The sequence below is a fragment of the Lepus europaeus genome, chromosome 18 (assembly GCF_033115175.1).
Source record: "Lepus europaeus isolate LE1 chromosome 18, mLepTim1.pri, whole genome shotgun sequence".
NCBI lineage: Eukaryota > Metazoa > Chordata > Mammalia > Lagomorpha > Leporidae > Lepus > Lepus europaeus.
Genome location: NC_084844.1, coordinates 11,983,913 through 12,001,194, shown reverse-complemented (window position 1 = coordinate 12,001,194; position 17,282 = coordinate 11,983,913). Strand labels below are relative to the sequence as shown.

At 42.7% G+C, this 17,282-nt stretch overlaps 1 protein-coding gene across 6 annotated transcripts in view; it reads left to right on the top strand.

Moving 5' to 3' along the window:
* Window positions 1-17,282, top strand: part of CEP112 (centrosomal protein 112) — a 516,630-nt gene that overhangs the window by 468,742 nt on the left and 30,606 nt on the right. The gene's annotated exons all lie outside the window — the stretch shown is intronic.

Below are 17,282 nucleotides of genomic sequence, written 5' to 3'. Positions count from 1 at the left end.
TCCATAATATATTGAGAGTAGGGAAATTAAGAAATCCCAAATGAACAATAGGGAAGGATTCAGGAACCACTTTCAGTCTTTTTTTTTTTATTGGCTTCTTTTTGATCATCAAAGTTGCTTTCATCTTTGTAGTGACAATAGCTCTTTAGAATATTTCTTAGGCTAATTCCTGATATCTTCTATTAGGCTACAGTTTACCAAAGGAATGTCAGGAAATACCCATGGGTAAAGCTGAATATTTCATAATCTTTGCAACCATAAGATGTTGGGTTCTTTCCACAAATCCTGGGGTGTAGCCAGAGAGAAAAAACTGCCAGTTGTTTCAACAAAACTGCACAGCAAATAATGAGCATTTAATAAATACTGTTCATCTATATTTAATTCAATTTTTTATTTTATCTAAATTTAACCTGTGCCCTCCCCTTTCCATTTCTGACATTAATAGAAATCGTCAAAAATAATTAGAACGACTGTCATGGAATGTTTTTGGATCTGTTTACATATGAACTTTCTCAGGATTTCTAAAACATTGACATTGTATTGTGCTTTTCTTTTTTGTCATCCATGAAAGCAACTGCAGTAACAGTAGCTAGCCTCACATCAGCCAGTCAAGCAACTGAAACGTGTGCAGAACAGCTACTTAGAACTCTCTCCTCTTCCTTTTCAACTAAATATTATTATCCTGATACTGGTTGCATGAAGACTCAAAATTGAAACTGGCAGAATTACAAAGAACAATTTCCTAGGCTGCTTTTTTTTAACTTGCCTGCTTAAAAAAAAAAAAAAAGAAACTTTAAACTGTTTCTGTTTTTCATTTAAGAAAAATTCCTGTGTTTTGATTCTATAAAAACACACAAAAAAAATGAATGAGGCATTTTAACAAGTTAAGTTTTTAATTAAACACAAAAGATTGCTTCTCATCAGGTCTCTATGGGTGGCATCCTTGCTGCCCACCACTTGCCTTGTGCCATCAGCTCCCCCCCTGTGTCCTCACTGCGGCACACCAGCACACAGAGAAGGTGTGTCCAAGGGGTTCAGTGCCCCTCATGCAGGTTCAAAAGAAACAGCACAAACAAAATTAGGAAATACTCATTCTCCATCTAAGCACTCTTAAAGCATGCTCGCTCTTTAATCCGTAGATAGTAGAGTAAGTTTAAAAAACACATTATTTTTGTCCATCCCAGGAGTTAATAATTCCTAATTCCAGATAAGATCTGTGAAGGAATCCATAATTGCAGCAAAGGTCAGGAGATCAGAGCTCTGATCAAACATCCTCGTTGTGCAAGGAAACAGCAGGAATGGACGCGACATCCCAACATGCACCACCATAGTGGCAGGCCCGGGAAGGACAGCATGTGGCCCGCTTGCTCCCCGGTTATTATTTTCCATTGTGTCAAATGAACATATGCCATCTGTCACTTGGGTTCAGACAGAGATTAAAATCTGATGTGTAAAACTAAAATGTATTTTTTTTTGAGCAGTGTTTCATTATTCACAGTAAGACTGGATAATTTGATGTGATAAATTATAGAAAAGAAAAGGAAGAGACTAAAAATGCACTTGGTGTTCTTTAAAAAAAAAAAAGATTTATTTATTTATCTGAAAGTCAGAGTTATAGAGAGAGAAGGAAAGGCCGAGAGAAAGGTCTTCCATCCACTGGTTCACTCCCTAGTTGGCTGCAACAGCCAGAGCTTGGCCAATTCAAAGCCAGGAGCTGGGAGTTTCCTCCAGGTCTCCCATGCAGGTGCAAGGACCCAAGGACTTGGGCCATCTTCTACTGCCTTCCTAGGCCAGAGCAAAGAGCTGGATCAGAAGAGGAGCATCCGGGACTCCAACTGGTACCCATATGGGATGCCAGCACTGCGGGTGGTGGCTTTACCTGCTATGCCACAGCACCGGTCCCTTGGTGTTCTTAACACTGGGCAAAGCATGTGTTCATCACAAAGGTGCCGAGTGTGGTCAGCTTCTAACCTAACCTAACTGGCTATCGGTGCATAAGTAGCAAACTCCCTGCTTCAAAATGGCATGACTGGCTTTGATTATGTTGGTCAGTCAATGTCCCAGAAGATGATTTTAAGTACGCTAATCAGAAAAAAAAAAAAGTACTGCAGAGATCTCCTGATAAATCAGTTACAGTGCTGAGCATTTCACGGGAGAGTCCATCCATCTTCCCACCTGACACTTCATCATTCAACAGACAGGTCGTGCTGGACAGCACCAGGCCCTGAGGACAAAGCTGAGTGAGTCAGAGCTCCTGCCCTCAAGGAGCCTGCACCTGGCAGCACAGGGGAGACTCCAGGGCTGGCATGAATGTCCGCTCTGTCTCCTGAAGGACTCTGGAAGCCCAGAGAGAGAAGAAATGGAAGAGCAGGAGCCCTAGGGCTGATTCCTGTTTTCCAGACCCTGTAGGGAAGGAAGGGCAGGGGTCTTTAGCCAGAAAAAGGTACAGTGCCACCTTGGGCAGGCTTGGGCCCTCGCTGAGTTGTGTCAGGAGTCTATGGTTCCTCAGAGGATCCAGCCCTTCCAAGGCTGGGCAGAGGAGGGGCAGCTTCCCGCAGCCCCTGGGCTTCTACCCCATCTTTCTGCCTCGAGCTGTCCCTCAAGGCCTTCCTGGCTTCCTGGCTTCCTGGCTAGTGTTTTTTGCAGCAAGCTGGTTTCATTCTGAGCCTTATCCTGTGTATCCAAGCATTAAAAGTGTGGACTTGTGCAGACACAAGGAACCCATAAATTGCTTTAAAATATATAGCTAAAGGCTAGTCACACTTGAACACTTCAATCACAGCTTTGCATTGAACCATTCTACCTATGTAAGGCCTGGACACATCAGTTGACTTTTCAAAGAATCTGCTGACCTAAGTCTCAGTGGCAATTATTTGTGTTCAGGGGGTGGGATTAACAAGGGGCAGGCAGAGACCACCCCCATGACACAGGGAGAAGAAAGAGAGGCTTCAAGGACTGGTATGAGCCCATGTCACACCTTTGTCACAATGACTATGTGACTTTCACAAATCACTTTTCTCTGTCTGTGTTCAGGCTCCTGATCAGTAAGCAGTTAGTAATAACAGCGGTCTTGGGAGGATCACAATAAGGTAAAATACGTGAAGACACTTCCGATCTATAAAACATGCAAAGGCAGTGTGTGTGGCTGTAGTTATTTACAGCAGGGAAGGAGGCATCTGCGTTGGGCCTTAAGAGAGAGGAAAGGCATTCTAGCTAGAGAACAGAACTAGATTACTAAAGTTGTACTTACGAAATGCATGAAGTTTGTATTCCTTAAATAAAACTTTTCTTTGGGGGGGGGGGTGTTCAGGGAGTATTGAGTAAGATCTTGGCCAGGGGGTAATATCAGGAGGGAAACAAGATCAGAAAGTTAGTTTCGTTCATTTAATCCATCTAAAAAAAGAAAAAGTAAAAAATCCCTTTGTTCTTGAATATCTGCTCCTTACTAAACACTGTGGAATGTGTTAGGACAATCAGTGGCCAATCTTGGATGCAATGCTAAGGAGTTCAGTCATTTGTCAGAAAGCAGTTGTCAGCAATTGCGGTTTTTTCCTTTACTGGGAAGTGTTACATGATTGAGGTTATACTTTACAAAGATTAATCTGGCAGCAAGAGATAAGATGAAGGAGAGATGAAAGGAGACAGTTCAGAAGTTACAGCACTGCAGTCCACGTCACTAGTCACAAGAGGGATAGGAAAGACTTGAGCTGGGTGTTGTCAGAGAGTATGAAGCAAGAAGCTGATGTGAAGACACAGTTGGAGGAAAAATTCAGAGATTTAGAGGAAAGATGAAGGGAATGTATTTAAAATAATGCCACGCTTTTCTACTGATAAGCTGGTATATAGCAGACACCAGCACTATCATCTTCTAGATGTTGCATCTGAGATGGTAATAGGAGGCCATTTGTTTAGACAGGCATAGTGGAAAATCTAAATCTAGAACTCAAGAAAGAGCCCTTGGGGCTGGTACTGAGACACAGTGGGTTAAGCGCCTGCTTAGGACACCGCATCCCATATTGGAGTGCTGATTTGAGTCCTGGCTGCCCTGCTTCCAATCCAGCTTCCTGCTATGTGCCTGAGAAAGCAGCGGAAGATGGCCCAGGTACTTATGCCCCTGCCACCCCCATGGGAGACAAGGATGGAATTCCTGGCATCTGATTTTGGCCTGGCCCAGCCCATTTGGGGACTGAACTGGAGGAGGGACGATCTCTCTCTCTCTCTCTGTCTCTCCCTCTATTCCTGTTGCTCTGCCTTTCAAATAAATAAATCTTTTTAAAAAGAAAGAGCGAGCCCTAGAGCTATGAACATGTGAGAATTACCTTGATGGGGAAGCAGCAGAGGCCCACAGCATGTGGCTGATGTTAACAGAAGAGAAAAGGGCCTTGGGCAGACCCACAGGCAAGACCACATTCAAAGACCCAGAGAAAGTAGAGGAGGCCACAAAGAGGACTTAGAGGGAATAGGCGGGGAGGCAGGGGCAGAGCCAGGAGAATCTCATCCCATGAAAACGGAAGGGTTCCCTCCCGGGCTTTCAGCCTCTGTCGTCGTCGTGGCATCCACGTGCACTTGTGGAATGGGATTGCTCAGGGAGGGCTTTGCTCCCCCAAGCCCCACCCTCAAAACAGCCTTACCCACCCTCCGTTCCTCCTTCACCTGTGGCCCTGCAGCCCTCTCTCTGGTCCTCCATGAAAGCTCTTCCCATCAGGCTCACTCAGTACCTGGGATAGCACCTGAGCGGGGACTGTGTCACGCTAATACTTGTATCTCCACATTTAGCCCAGCTCCTGGCCCACGTGGAGTTCAGTGGATAATGGGAAGAAATAGGGAGAGAGCAGCAGAGGAGAGAGATGGAGGAGGGGGAGGCAAGAGTAGTCGCAGCACCACATGCTCCAAGGAGTTTGAGGATGAAGAATTCCAGCTGCCACCAACCTCGGGTAAGGCCTTTGGTGTCAGGCCTCCTAAATACATGCTAAGTGAGTGTTTCTAAGCACGTTCTTACCTAGACTTTTCCTTTTTTAAAAAAATATTTTATTTGAAAGGCAGAGTTACAGAGAGAGAGAGAGATCTTCTATCTGCTGGTTCACTCCCCAAATGGCCACAATGGCTGGGCTTGGGCCAGGCCGAAGCCAGGAGTCAGGAGCTTCTTCTGGGTCTCCCTTGTAGGTGCAGGGACCCAGGTTCTTGGGCCATCCTCTGCTACTCTCCCAGGCGCATTAGCAGGGAGCTGGATCAGAAGTAGAACAGCTGGGACTTGAACCAGCACTCATACAGGATGCCAGCACCGCAGGCCATGGCTTTACCCTATACCACAGCACTGGCCCCCTTATCTCTTATATCTATAAAATAAATTTATAGATATTCTTTTATCATTTTCATCTGGGGCAATAATTTCATTGGGAGGATCCTTCACAGCGTCTGGTAGCTTCTTGGTGGGCCCCAGCTATTCTCCAGACACGGGAGCCCCAGAAGGGCTGACAGGCCCGGTAAAAGTAATAGAAAGCAAATGCCAGTGCCCTGCCCTGGGCTGGCCTTTCTGCTCACCTCGAAAACAGGGCAGAGTCTCCTTCCCCGTCTGTCTCACAAGACGCCCTCAAAAGGCCAAAGCACCGAGGACACCAAAAGAGTCCTTTATTTCTTCTACGGATGAACTGAGCATCCTGCCGATTCCTCCCTAGGTTCCTGGGTGTGCAGGCTAACGTTTGGTCTCTGTAGTATACACAGCTTTCAAGTCAGACAGCTCTGGAGGCACCTTAGCTCCTCTTGCCTGTGACACCATTACACCTGCTGTCATTTGTATTCCCAAAGAGTTTCTGTGCCTCCCACAGTGCCCCATGATCTGGTGGAGAGTAACAGGGATTTTAGGAGAACTAAAATCAATATATCTAAAGCCCTCATTGGATAGCACTGCTTATCTTTAAACCACCTCAGTCATCATCAAGGAAAACCAACAAATCTATGGAGTCACAGGCAGCCTTAAAGAAGATGATGCTGTGGAGACAGAAAATCAATGCAACAATAATCATGACTTGCTTAAAGGAAGAGTCCGTCTTCTACAGATGTCCAGGCCTTTAATTTCCATTTTCCATAGTGGATTTTAAAACTACAGTCCTAGCTGCTGTTGGCTAACTCATCTGCAGTGAAATCTATTTAAAAGTACCAACAAATCAAAACTGCATTTTATCCCAAAGCACATTATTAAAACAGGAATAATAATCGCAAAAAAAATATAATTCAAAGACTTCTATTGACTTTTCATGTTTAATGGTTATTATTCTGGCTTGTTTCGAGTAATTTTAATAACCACAGTTTATTTACAAAACTCAGACTAATTCTTTTGTTCCCATGCCAACAAAATGCATTTGTTCCCAGACAGCTGGTGTGATGCATCACTCTAAGACTTGAGTTGCTTGGAGGGCTAGAACCACATTTAATTTTGGCCACTTCTTGTTCTCAATGAGAGTTTGAATCCTTGCCCCTGTTTTCTGGGGGGAAAAAACAACACTTGAACCACAGTGTTAGGAACATTAGTAATTTTGTTTAAAGATATATCTCATCAAGATATTCCTTACCCATGAGTTATTCTAGTAGATTTTCATGGCAGAGAAAGTTGAACACGTGTGCCTCAAACCCCCCTAACGATTATGTGCCATGACCACAGCACCATCTTCTAGGGATCCTGTGAAGAATGAATGTGCTCTGTGCTTTATCACTGCTGTCTTCAGAGTCCCCTGGTTTTTTACCTCACTGGGCTTATTGTGCTGGGGATTAGAAGAAGAAGTGCTTTGCTGCATCTCAAATCCAAATGTCAGCAAAGTACCCACTGCATCTCTGCAGCTGTTTCTCCTGAAAGCATTTTCTACATTGCTGAAGTGGCTCTTGGTCCTCACGGTGAACACTGTGGGGGAGCCACAGGATTACACATGCTGTGGTGTGGCTGAGGCTTAGGGACCAAAGTTAGGCTGTGCCTGCCCAGGGCTGAGTCTCGCCTTTTATTCTATAATGAACCAGTGTTATAATATATCCACACTTCTTTTAACTTAATTTAAGTTGTACAAGTTTAATGTATTTCATATATGCAGATTTAGGAACATAGTGATAATTTCTACCCTACCCTCCCTTCTGCCGCACTCCAACCTTTCTTCCTCCTCCCTCTCCCATTCCCACTCTTAATTTTTATAAAGATCTGTTTTCAATTTACTTAATGATCATATAGTTAGCCATACACCAAGTAAAAGAGTTCAACAAATAGTATGAAGAAAAAAACACTGTTCCTCAACAGAGAGACAAAGGCTGTAAACAATTATTGAATCTCAAAATGTCCATTTCACTCCAATACATTACATTTTAGATACTCTATTAGTTACCTAGGATCAGGGAAAACATATGATATCTGTCTTCTTGGGACTCACTAATTTAGTAAGTAAAATGGTTTCTAGTTGCATCCATCTTGCTGTAAAAGACAAGCTTTCTTTTTTTTTTCAGCTGAGTAGTACTCCATAGTGTATATATACCATAATTTCTTTATTCAGTCAACAGTTGATGAGCATATGGGTTGATTCCATATCTAAGCTATTGTGAATTGTGCTGCAATGAACATGAGGGTACAGATAACTCTTTCAGATGCTAATTTCTTTGGATTTGGGTAACTTCTCATGGGTGGGATGGCTGGGTCATATGGTAGGTCTGTATTCAGATTTCTAAGGTATCCACATAGTGTCTTCCACAGTGGTTGCACCAGTTTACATTCTCACCAACAATGGGCCAGGGCTCCTTTTCCCCCACACCCTCATCAGCGTTTGTTGTTTATTGATTTCTGTATGAGAGCCATTCTAACTGGAGTGAGGGGAAACCTCACCATGGTTTTGATTTACATTTCCCTGATGGGTAGTGATCCTGAGCCTTTTTTCAAGTATTGATTGGCCATTTGAATTTCTTCTCTTCAAAAAATGCCTGTTAAAGTCATTTTCCCATTTCTTAACTGGATTGTTTGTTTTGTTGTTGTTGAGTTTCTTGAGCTCTTTATAGATTCTGGATGTTAACCCTTAATCAGTTGCATAGTTTGCAAATATTTTCTCCCATTCTGTCAATCACCTCTTCACTTTGCTGAGTGTTTCTTTTGCAGTGTAGAAGCTTCTCAGTTTGATGTAATCCCATTTGTCAGTTTTGGATTTAGGATTACCTGTGCTTCTTGGGTCTTTTCCAAGAAGTATTTGCCTATGCCAATATCTTGGAGAGTTTCCTCAATGGTCTCTAGTAATTTGATGGTATCAGATGATAGATTGAGGTCTTTGATCCATTTTGAGTGAATTTTTTGTAAGGTGTAAAGTAGGGGTCTAGTTTCATACTTATGCATGTGGAGATCCAGTTTCCTCAACACCATTTTCTTTTGGTTTTATTTTTTAAAATCCAAAAATAATTTAATCGAAATGACTTGTGTCAAACTTGTAAATTATGGAGGCACTTAAAGAATAAAGTAGAAACAAAAACATAAAACCAAAATGTATCACATACCATCTTTTAACACTGCTGGGTAAGGGACAGGTGCTCTGGCACAGCAGGTGTTGGTTATTGGAGTGTTAGTTCAAGGCCCAGCTACTTGGTTTCTAATCCAAATCTCTGCAAATGTGCACTGGAAGATGGCCTTAGAACTTGAGTCCCTGCAGTCCACATGGGAGACACAGATGGAGTCCCTTGGCTCCTTGATTCAATCTTGCCCAGCCCCAGCTCTTGTGGCCATTTGGGGAGCAAACCAACAAATGAGGGGTATTCTCTCTCTCTCCCTCTCCCTCCCCCTCTCCCTCTCCCTCTCCCTCTCCCTCTCCCTCTCCCTCTCTCTTTCTACCTCCCCTTACTTCCAAATAAAAAAAAATCTTTAAAAATATAAAATAAAACTACTGGGCAAGAAGAATTATCAAGGATTAACCAGGGTAACCAAATCCAGTCTCCCAGGAAGATTAAAAGAAGATGTTCCTGAACAGTGCCGTAGGAAGCCTGACTGCTCTGGAAGCCACCAAGCCCTGCATAAAAACTAAGTGAACAGCTTGGAAGAGAAAGTAAAAGGAGATAGAAACAGTGATGGTAGAGGAGGGTGGGGGTAAGCCAGCATGGTTACAAGAGACAAATGTCTAATGACTTCTTACTGTGCGTCTCATGTTCTGCAAGGGATATCAAGCATTCTATGATTGCTTGTGATTCCTCTTTTACTATAGTTCAGCCAGAAAAGATCCTTTTCCTATTGAGAAAGGCCTATTTTGAGATAAAAGCAATTGAAATTGTTTATTGGCAAACATGACAGATCACAGACTTTTTTAAAGATTTATTTATTTATTTGAAAGGCAAAGTTACAGAGAGAGGAAGATAGAGAGAGAGATCTTCCATCCACTGGTTCACTCCCCAAGTGGCTACAACAGCTGAAGCTAGGCCAGGCTGAAGCCAGGTGCTGGTCTCCTACATGGATGTAGGGGCCCAAGGACTTGAGCCACCCTCCACTGCTTTTCCCAGGTGCATTAGCAGGGAGATGAATCAGAAGTGGAGCAGCTAGGACTCAAACTGGTGCCCATATGGGATGCCAGCCAGCACTGGCCCCAGAACACAGATTTTTTTCTTTAGATGAATTTCCATTTAAACCAGAAGTAAGGAAAGAAGGGTGAATTTTTTAATACAACAGACAGTTTGGAGGTTAAAAAGGCTATTTGAATATTTGAACATGTTTTCCATCAGATAGCCTGCTGGATTTCTGTCCAGAAGGACAAAACATAATTATAAAGAGTTCAAATCAAAGAATAACTTGTCATACTAATGGAAAAGTTGGAACCAGTGAAGAATATAACATAATTGGCATTAAAATTTCATGAAGTACAGGCCTATTTTGAACAATCTAATACTCAGCTCTCAGTGTAGAGAGATGAAATGGAAAATGTGTTTATCTTCTAGTATCTTCTGTTATTGTAATAAGGAACATAGTTTAAAGATCCATTTTTAAGTTTACACATGAGATTTGCACTCAGGTGTAATCAGAAGGGGTGAGAAGTCAGAAGCAGAAGGCAGTCTGATTGGAGATTTCCTAGGTTTGGTGATTAAGAAGTAGGGAAGGGGTGCTGGCGCTGTGGCATAGCAGGTAAAGCTGCCACCTGCAGTTGCTGGTATCCAGTATGAGCACCGGTTTGAGTCCCTGCTCCACTTCCGATCCAGCTCTCTGCTATGGCCTGGGAAAGCAGTGGAAGATGGCCCAAATCCTTGGGCCTTTGCACCCATGTGGGAGACCTGGAAGAAGCTTCTGGCTCCTGACTTCAGATTGGTGCAGCTCCAGTCGTTGTGGCCAATTAGAGAGTGAACCAGCAAATGGAAGACCTCTCCCCCCACCCCCGTCTCTCTCTCTCTCTCTCTCTCTCTCTCTCTCTCTCTCTCTGTCTCCTTCTCTCTCTGTGTAACTCTGACTTTCAAATAAATAAATAAATCTTAAAAAAATAATAATTAAGAAAGAAATTTGCAGCTTATTGGTCTTGGACTTGACATACTTATTTGGGGGCCTCTTCACAACACAGGTCAGGAGCAACATTGGCGGGAAGGGCACAGACATGAGGCTTGGATTCTCGTCCTGGTTCTTAAAGAAGCAGCCACAGAAAGGAGACAAGGATCCAGGGGGTGGAGCTCCAGGCCTGGCATCCCTACTGGAATGGGAGCAACTGTTCATCTTATTTTTCTACCCTTCAGCTTAACTATTATTTGAATGAATTCCCCTCCAAAAAGAAAAAAGGGAAAACTGAAAACCTAGACCAAATGTTCCCAAATGCTCTATTCATTGTATATGATTTTGAGGTTTTGTAATAAATGGAAGAGGCTAAATGACATGGTAAATCAGAATGTGCCATTGCAACTGAATGAGAGCGCAAAGTGAACTCTCTTTATAAACTTGGAAGTGAAACCTTCGACATTTAGTTCACCAAATATTTACTGAGTATCTTCTCTATGGCCTGGATATACCCTGATGCACAAAACAAGCAAACACTCTTGTTCTTCTGATGAAGTTTGCAAGTCAGTGACTGGTTCTTTGTAGCTCTGGTTTTTCTATATAAATTTCAGACACATTGTGCCAATTTCTAATGTCTGCTAGTCCATGAACATAGTATACCACCCTGCTTTCTTCAGGGATTCTTTAATTATTCTGTTATGTTTTAAATTTCTGAATATGTCTTGCACATACCTGTTAAACTTAATCCTAAGTATTTGACATGATTCTGGTGTTTTAAATAGCTTTTTTTTTTTTATTGTGTTTTCTTACATTTTGTTGTTGACCTAGAAATACAATTGGCTTTGTGTAGATTCCCTTTCACACATTAAGGAGCTTCTTTATATTCTTACCAAGAGTATTTTTTTAATTTATTTTTTATTTATTTGAAAGACAGTTACAGAGAGAGGTAGAGACAGAGAGAGAGGTCTTTCATCTGCTGGTTCACTCCCCAGATGGCTACAACAGCCGGAGCTGCACCGATCCAGAGCCAGGAGCCAGGAGCTTCTTCCGAGTCGCCTACGAGGATGCCGGTGCCCAAGGACTTGGGCCATCTTCCACTGCTATCTCAGGCCATAGCAGAGAGCTAGATTGGAAGAGGAGCAGCCGGGACTAGAACTGGCACCCATATGGGATGCCGGCACCCCAGGCCAGGACTTTAACCCACTGCACCACAGCACCAGCCCCACCAAGAGACTTTTCTTTGTTAAAATAATAAATGGATGTTGAATTTTCTTAAATGCTTTTTCCCCATCTTTTGAGAAATTCATAGGAATTTTGTCCTTTATTTAGCTAATGAGTAAAATTCATAGATTGGTTTTCTAGTGTTAAATCAGTCTTGCTTCTCTGGAATAAATGCTATAGTTGCAAGAAACTGAATTCAGCCAACAATCCAGATAAGCTCGAAAGTGATCTCTGCCTCAGAACCTCCAGCCTGGGCTAGGTAACACTTCACTTTCGACCTTGTGATATCCAGGAGCAGAGAAACTGAGCCCCCTCAAACTTCTGACCAATAAAACTGCGAGATAATGAATTTGTGTTGTTTTCAGCTGCTAAATCTGGGCAACATGTTACAGCAATAATAGGAAGGTACTGTAAGTCTTTTTTTCTTTTTTTTGGACAGGCAGAGTTAGACAGTGAGAGAGAGAGAGAGACAAAGAGAAAGGTCTTCCTTTTTCTGTTGGTTCACCCTCCAAGTGGCCGCTATAGCCAGAGTGTTGCGGCCGGTGTGCTACGCTGATCCGGAGCCATGAGCTAGGTGCTTCCTCCTGGTCTCCCCTGTGGGTGCAGGGCCCAAGCACTTGGGCCATCCTCCACTGCACTCCTGGGCCACAGCAGAGAGCTGGACTGGAAGAGGAGCAACCGGAACAGAATCCGGTGCCCCAACCACGACTAGAACCCGGTGTGCCGGCGCTGCAGGCAGAGGATTAGCCTAGTGAGCTGCGGCGCCGGCCCGGCCACTATAAGTCTTCTAAAAGTTCATGGAAATGCACATTATGAAAAAAACTATATGAATTTCAAAATTGCTTTGCATCAAAATAACCAAACTTTAGTTTCATTTTTCCACAGACTTTTTGAAATTCCCTCATATTGGAATACTACTGTATTTCTTTTATTTCCAAATACACAGCTAGTTATTAATACCATATATTGACTAAGGCATGATTTCTCCATTTTTTCTGAAATGCCACATTTGTCATCAAAACTCTATATATGAATGGGATTCAAAAGATCCATGGAAAAATGGAATTGAAAGACGTTTATTTTCCGCAAACTTTTTAAGTCCCCTTGTATGAGTAAATGTTTCTTTTCTTTCCTATTCAATCTTTTCCTGTGCCAACACAAGCAACATATTATGATGCTAGGAGTGTGAGCTCCAGATTCATACTACCTGGGTTCAAATCCCAGCTCTGCCATTTCTACTTACTTGCTATGGGATCCCAAGCAGTTACTTTTTTTACTTCACAACTCAGTTTTCTGTCCTTGAACAGGAGTTTGTGATAGTACTCCCTTTATAAAGTTATTACGAGGATTAAATCAGTTATTATGAGTAAAACTTCAAGAAATTATACTCAGACGTAGTAACTATTATCTATGGGGAGAATGTCCTCTCATCTTCTTTTTAGAATCGTCTTAGGTGTTCTTAAGCATTTGCTTTTTGTGTGAATCTTGGACTGAGCTTATAGAGTTCCCTTTTTAAAAATCTTACTGACTATAGTCTGGTTGGGATTGCATTGAATTTAGGAATTAGCCTAAGGATATTTGATATCTTGGCAGTATTGAGTCCTCCCAGAAACTTTATGTTTAGGTCTTCTTTTGTGGCTTTCAGAACAATTGAAATTTATCTTCATTAGGACATGTGGTACATTTCTTGTTTAATTTATTCCCCAGGTACACTGTGGTATTTTGTTTCTTTTTGTGAATTTATATTATATGTTCTAATAATTACTGATGACATTTAGGAAAGAATTCATGTTTTTACAGCCAAAAAAATCCGTTACCAATAATGGTTCTACTGATTTTTCAGTTCATTCCTTAAGTTTTCTAAGTAAGCAAGTACACCATTCCTGAGCATCTTCCTTTCCACCTTTCACTCCCTTGCTTGTCTTACTGCAGACGAGGCTCTGGTTGGGTGCTGACTAGTAGCAGTGACAGTGGAGTCCCTGTCCCTTGCTCATCTTTCGTAGAAATGCTGTGTCTCACTGAGCATCAGCATTCTGAGGGTTTTTGATAGTCGCTTTGGTTGGGTTTAGACAAAGCATCACCCTCATAATTACTTGTGTATATATTTTTTCATTTCCACTAGACAGCTTCCTTTGAGGGCATAGAATATCTTATAGTAGGAACACATACACATACACATACATACATACATGTATGTACATGCATACACTGTATGTGTATGATACATATATATTTCCTACATAGTCAACTTTTACCACTTAGAATATAAGCATAATTGATGTCTAGTTGTTATAGGGAAGTTGTACCAATCAGAGACAGGAAACTGGAGTCCTCTTGACATGCAGGATGCAAGCATCATCCACTTTGAACTTGTCCTTTCATAGCCACAGAGTAACTTCTTGGCTCCCTCCATTCAACCTGCCATGGGAGCTCTTAACATCATGCAAGAGCCTCCTCTCCCAGGAGTAGCTTTTCCCTGTGTAGGGGCTAAAAGGTCCGCACTGCCTCCCGAGCTCCCCTTCTGATACCCGCACACTGCAGTCCTGCGTCCCTTTGCTGTGAAGTCACCCTGTGGTCTGACCTTCAGATTCCTGGCCCACTGACCACTATTTTCCCTTTGCCACCTGCTCCCAGTGTTTCCCTTTGTAGGCAGCTGCAAGTGTTTGTTTTCCCCACCCCCTCCTGAGCCAAACAACCACAGCACACATCTGAGAAACACATTTCCCTTGAGAAACAGTAGTGGACATTTCTTCACATATTTCTATTCCTTTCCCATTATATTTATTATTTTTACCTATTTCTTTATTGTAGTAGGTTCTTCTGAGGACAGCAATATGAGCTGACTCCCCAGTCACTGGCATTGAGCTTAGTCCCAGTCCCCCCCACTGCCACAGTTACATAGTGCTTTTTGCATGGCAGCCACTTGTACAGTGAATACACGAGTAATGTGTTCCATATGCTTTGGGGCTGCATTGGCTGGCAGTTGTATTTCTAGTTCTGTACTAGTATCTACTACATTTTCACTCATCTGTAAAACTGCAAAATTTTGCTTCTGCTTGTACTGACCTTGTTAGTGAAATTGGTTGTAGCATTTGTGAAAATGATGTGGGTTCACTGTTGCTGGTTCCACTTCTGTGTGGCTGTGGTATTCAGGAGCATCCAGGTTGGGGTGTGGTAGGGTTATGAAGTTAAAGCTGGAGAAATGCACAGTGTCTTTTCGGTATTCATTCCTTAATGTAGTTGACAAATAATGATAAAAGTGTCTGCATTTGTGTGTATGAAGATATTACCAGCAGAGAGAAAACTTTCTGAGAATTTCAATTATGAATTTTTTTGTAATTATAACTGAGTTATAAAAATATGCCAAAAGTAACAGGACTAAAGCAGTGAGTTGAAACCCTGCCTGTTAGGCAATCCCAATTATGATATCTATGCCACCGTTAGGGCACGATCGGAGTATATTTTAGAAACGGAACCACACAAACATTTGAGACCCTCTTTTAGGCATCAGTAGATCTTGAAGCAGACATGCCTTCATGAAGGAAGAAACAAGTTATTTTTAAGAGGAAGAGGCACTTACTCACCCTGCAAACATTTATTGAATCCTTGCTGTGTACCACAGGCACCATTAGCCCTAGACTATCAGCTAAGTGGAAAAAACATTTTCTTAAAGGAGTTCATAGCCAAGTGAAAAAGACTCCCAAAGTGAACCTGCCTTGGCTTCTTGACCCAGTGTAGCCCTATGTTTCTTCTTTTTTGGGCCCCTCCTTCTCAATCTCTGAGTCTTTGGTCTTGCCTTTAGAGCAGGTTACCTCTGCTTTCTGGTCTCTGTTCCCTCCTTCTTCTCCTTAGCCTTTAGAAGGGAACTCCTTGCCACAAAATCTCGGTTTTATAGTTCATCAAGCAATTGGGGCTCAATGTCAGAACATCTTTTTGACAGGGAGGAGAAATAGGCCATTAGTATCAGACAAGAGTAACAGAGTTCATAGTAACAGCAGGCAAGGTCTCAGCGAGGAGAAAGGGGCCAGCTGCCACCCTTTTCCCAAAATGCTCACTTGCTGAAAACTGAAATTATAGGAGCAAAACTTTCTCTAGCAAGGTACCAGTTACCCCTTGAAATGGTCACACACCAGAGACTTTACCAAAAAACATTTGCTAGAGAAAGTGGTGGTGAGGGTCAGGGTGAGGGTGGAATGTGAAAATACCGGGCATCAGAACTGCATGGGGACAAGGGCAAGATTCTGAGTGGGGTGAAGGACAGGGAGGGGTGAGGCCATAGGTACCAAAGGGTCACTTTGGGCCCAGTGCTGGACTGGTGGTCAGAAAGAGCCTTCCAAAGCTGTCTGTGGCTGAAGGGGTGGGGGGAACTCTTAGAGTGAATCAGGAAGGACTAGGGGAGTGACAGCCATGCAAATGTTAACAAAAACAGAGAGCAAAGGAAACTCTTCTCGTTCAGTCCCAGGAAGGAAGGGAAAGGATGCCTAACTCGGTGTTGTCCTTTTCAGTGTGTAGAGTCGCAGGACTCCTGCTTCCCGGAGCCACATGTGGTCAGGTGGAGGTAGAATTTTCATTGCCTTCTCTGCGCTTGGGGTTGTGAATTATGTAGACTCCCAGGGCTTCCAGGTGGAAGATCTGCGTTTTGAAAAGAAAAATGCTGAAATACAGGTCCCTGGGGAATAAGGTCTCTTGGATGTGGGTAGAAGGTTCCCAACTTTGCGTGTATACCAAATGGCTCAGCATACCTGGAGGGCCCCAGGGATTAGTCAAAGAACAAGGTGGAGATTTCTTTTGATATATGAAGTGTTTACAAACTAAAACACAATTTCTTAAAAATCAGCCCTGGCACCAATTTTTGGTTAATTGAAATGGGATGAATCCCCTGCAGTGTCACAGTCATCGGCCCCTCTGAAGAGCAGGTCAGCCACTGCCTGACCATTGGCAGCCAGGCTTTTCTGGGTTCCGGGGGTGTCGTTGGCCTGTACTTTGTTCTCATGGTTCTGTGCATCAAGATCATTCTCAGTATGCCCCCATTACAGACTGATCTTAACCGTCCTTCCGTCTTTACCCAACTAAATATGAGAAATTTAAGCTATGTCCGTACCAAAAATTCACGACCACCCTAAAGTGTTGCTGCTGATTTTAGCCTCTGTGAGATTCTTTCAACAGCCATTTTAGCTTTTTTTCTTTTTTTTTTTTTTTTGGTATGAGAACAGGAACGTCTTAAAAACTTTTATCCTTAATATAATGTAGAGGTACAAGTGAAAGGAGATATTTTACCTTGTTAGTACTTATAACGAGACCACAGTTTTGGCCAATCTTACAACAGTACCAACTGAGAAAATGCCATTCCATCTCTCCCCCAACCACCCCCACTGCCCAGAACGTGCGATTACTCTCTAATTCATTGGGCTTCTACTTTGGTTCCCTGGACATTTTCCCAAGCTTGTTCAACCATTAGCCTTCTGGACTTCTGGGTTTAAGTACTGTCAGATCAGGTTTAAATCATGTGTTAAGGCTTGGTGGGTCCCTCATTGTCCTCAATTTAAGAAGCATTATAAAGGTCACGACATTGCTACAAAGAAGGTGGCAC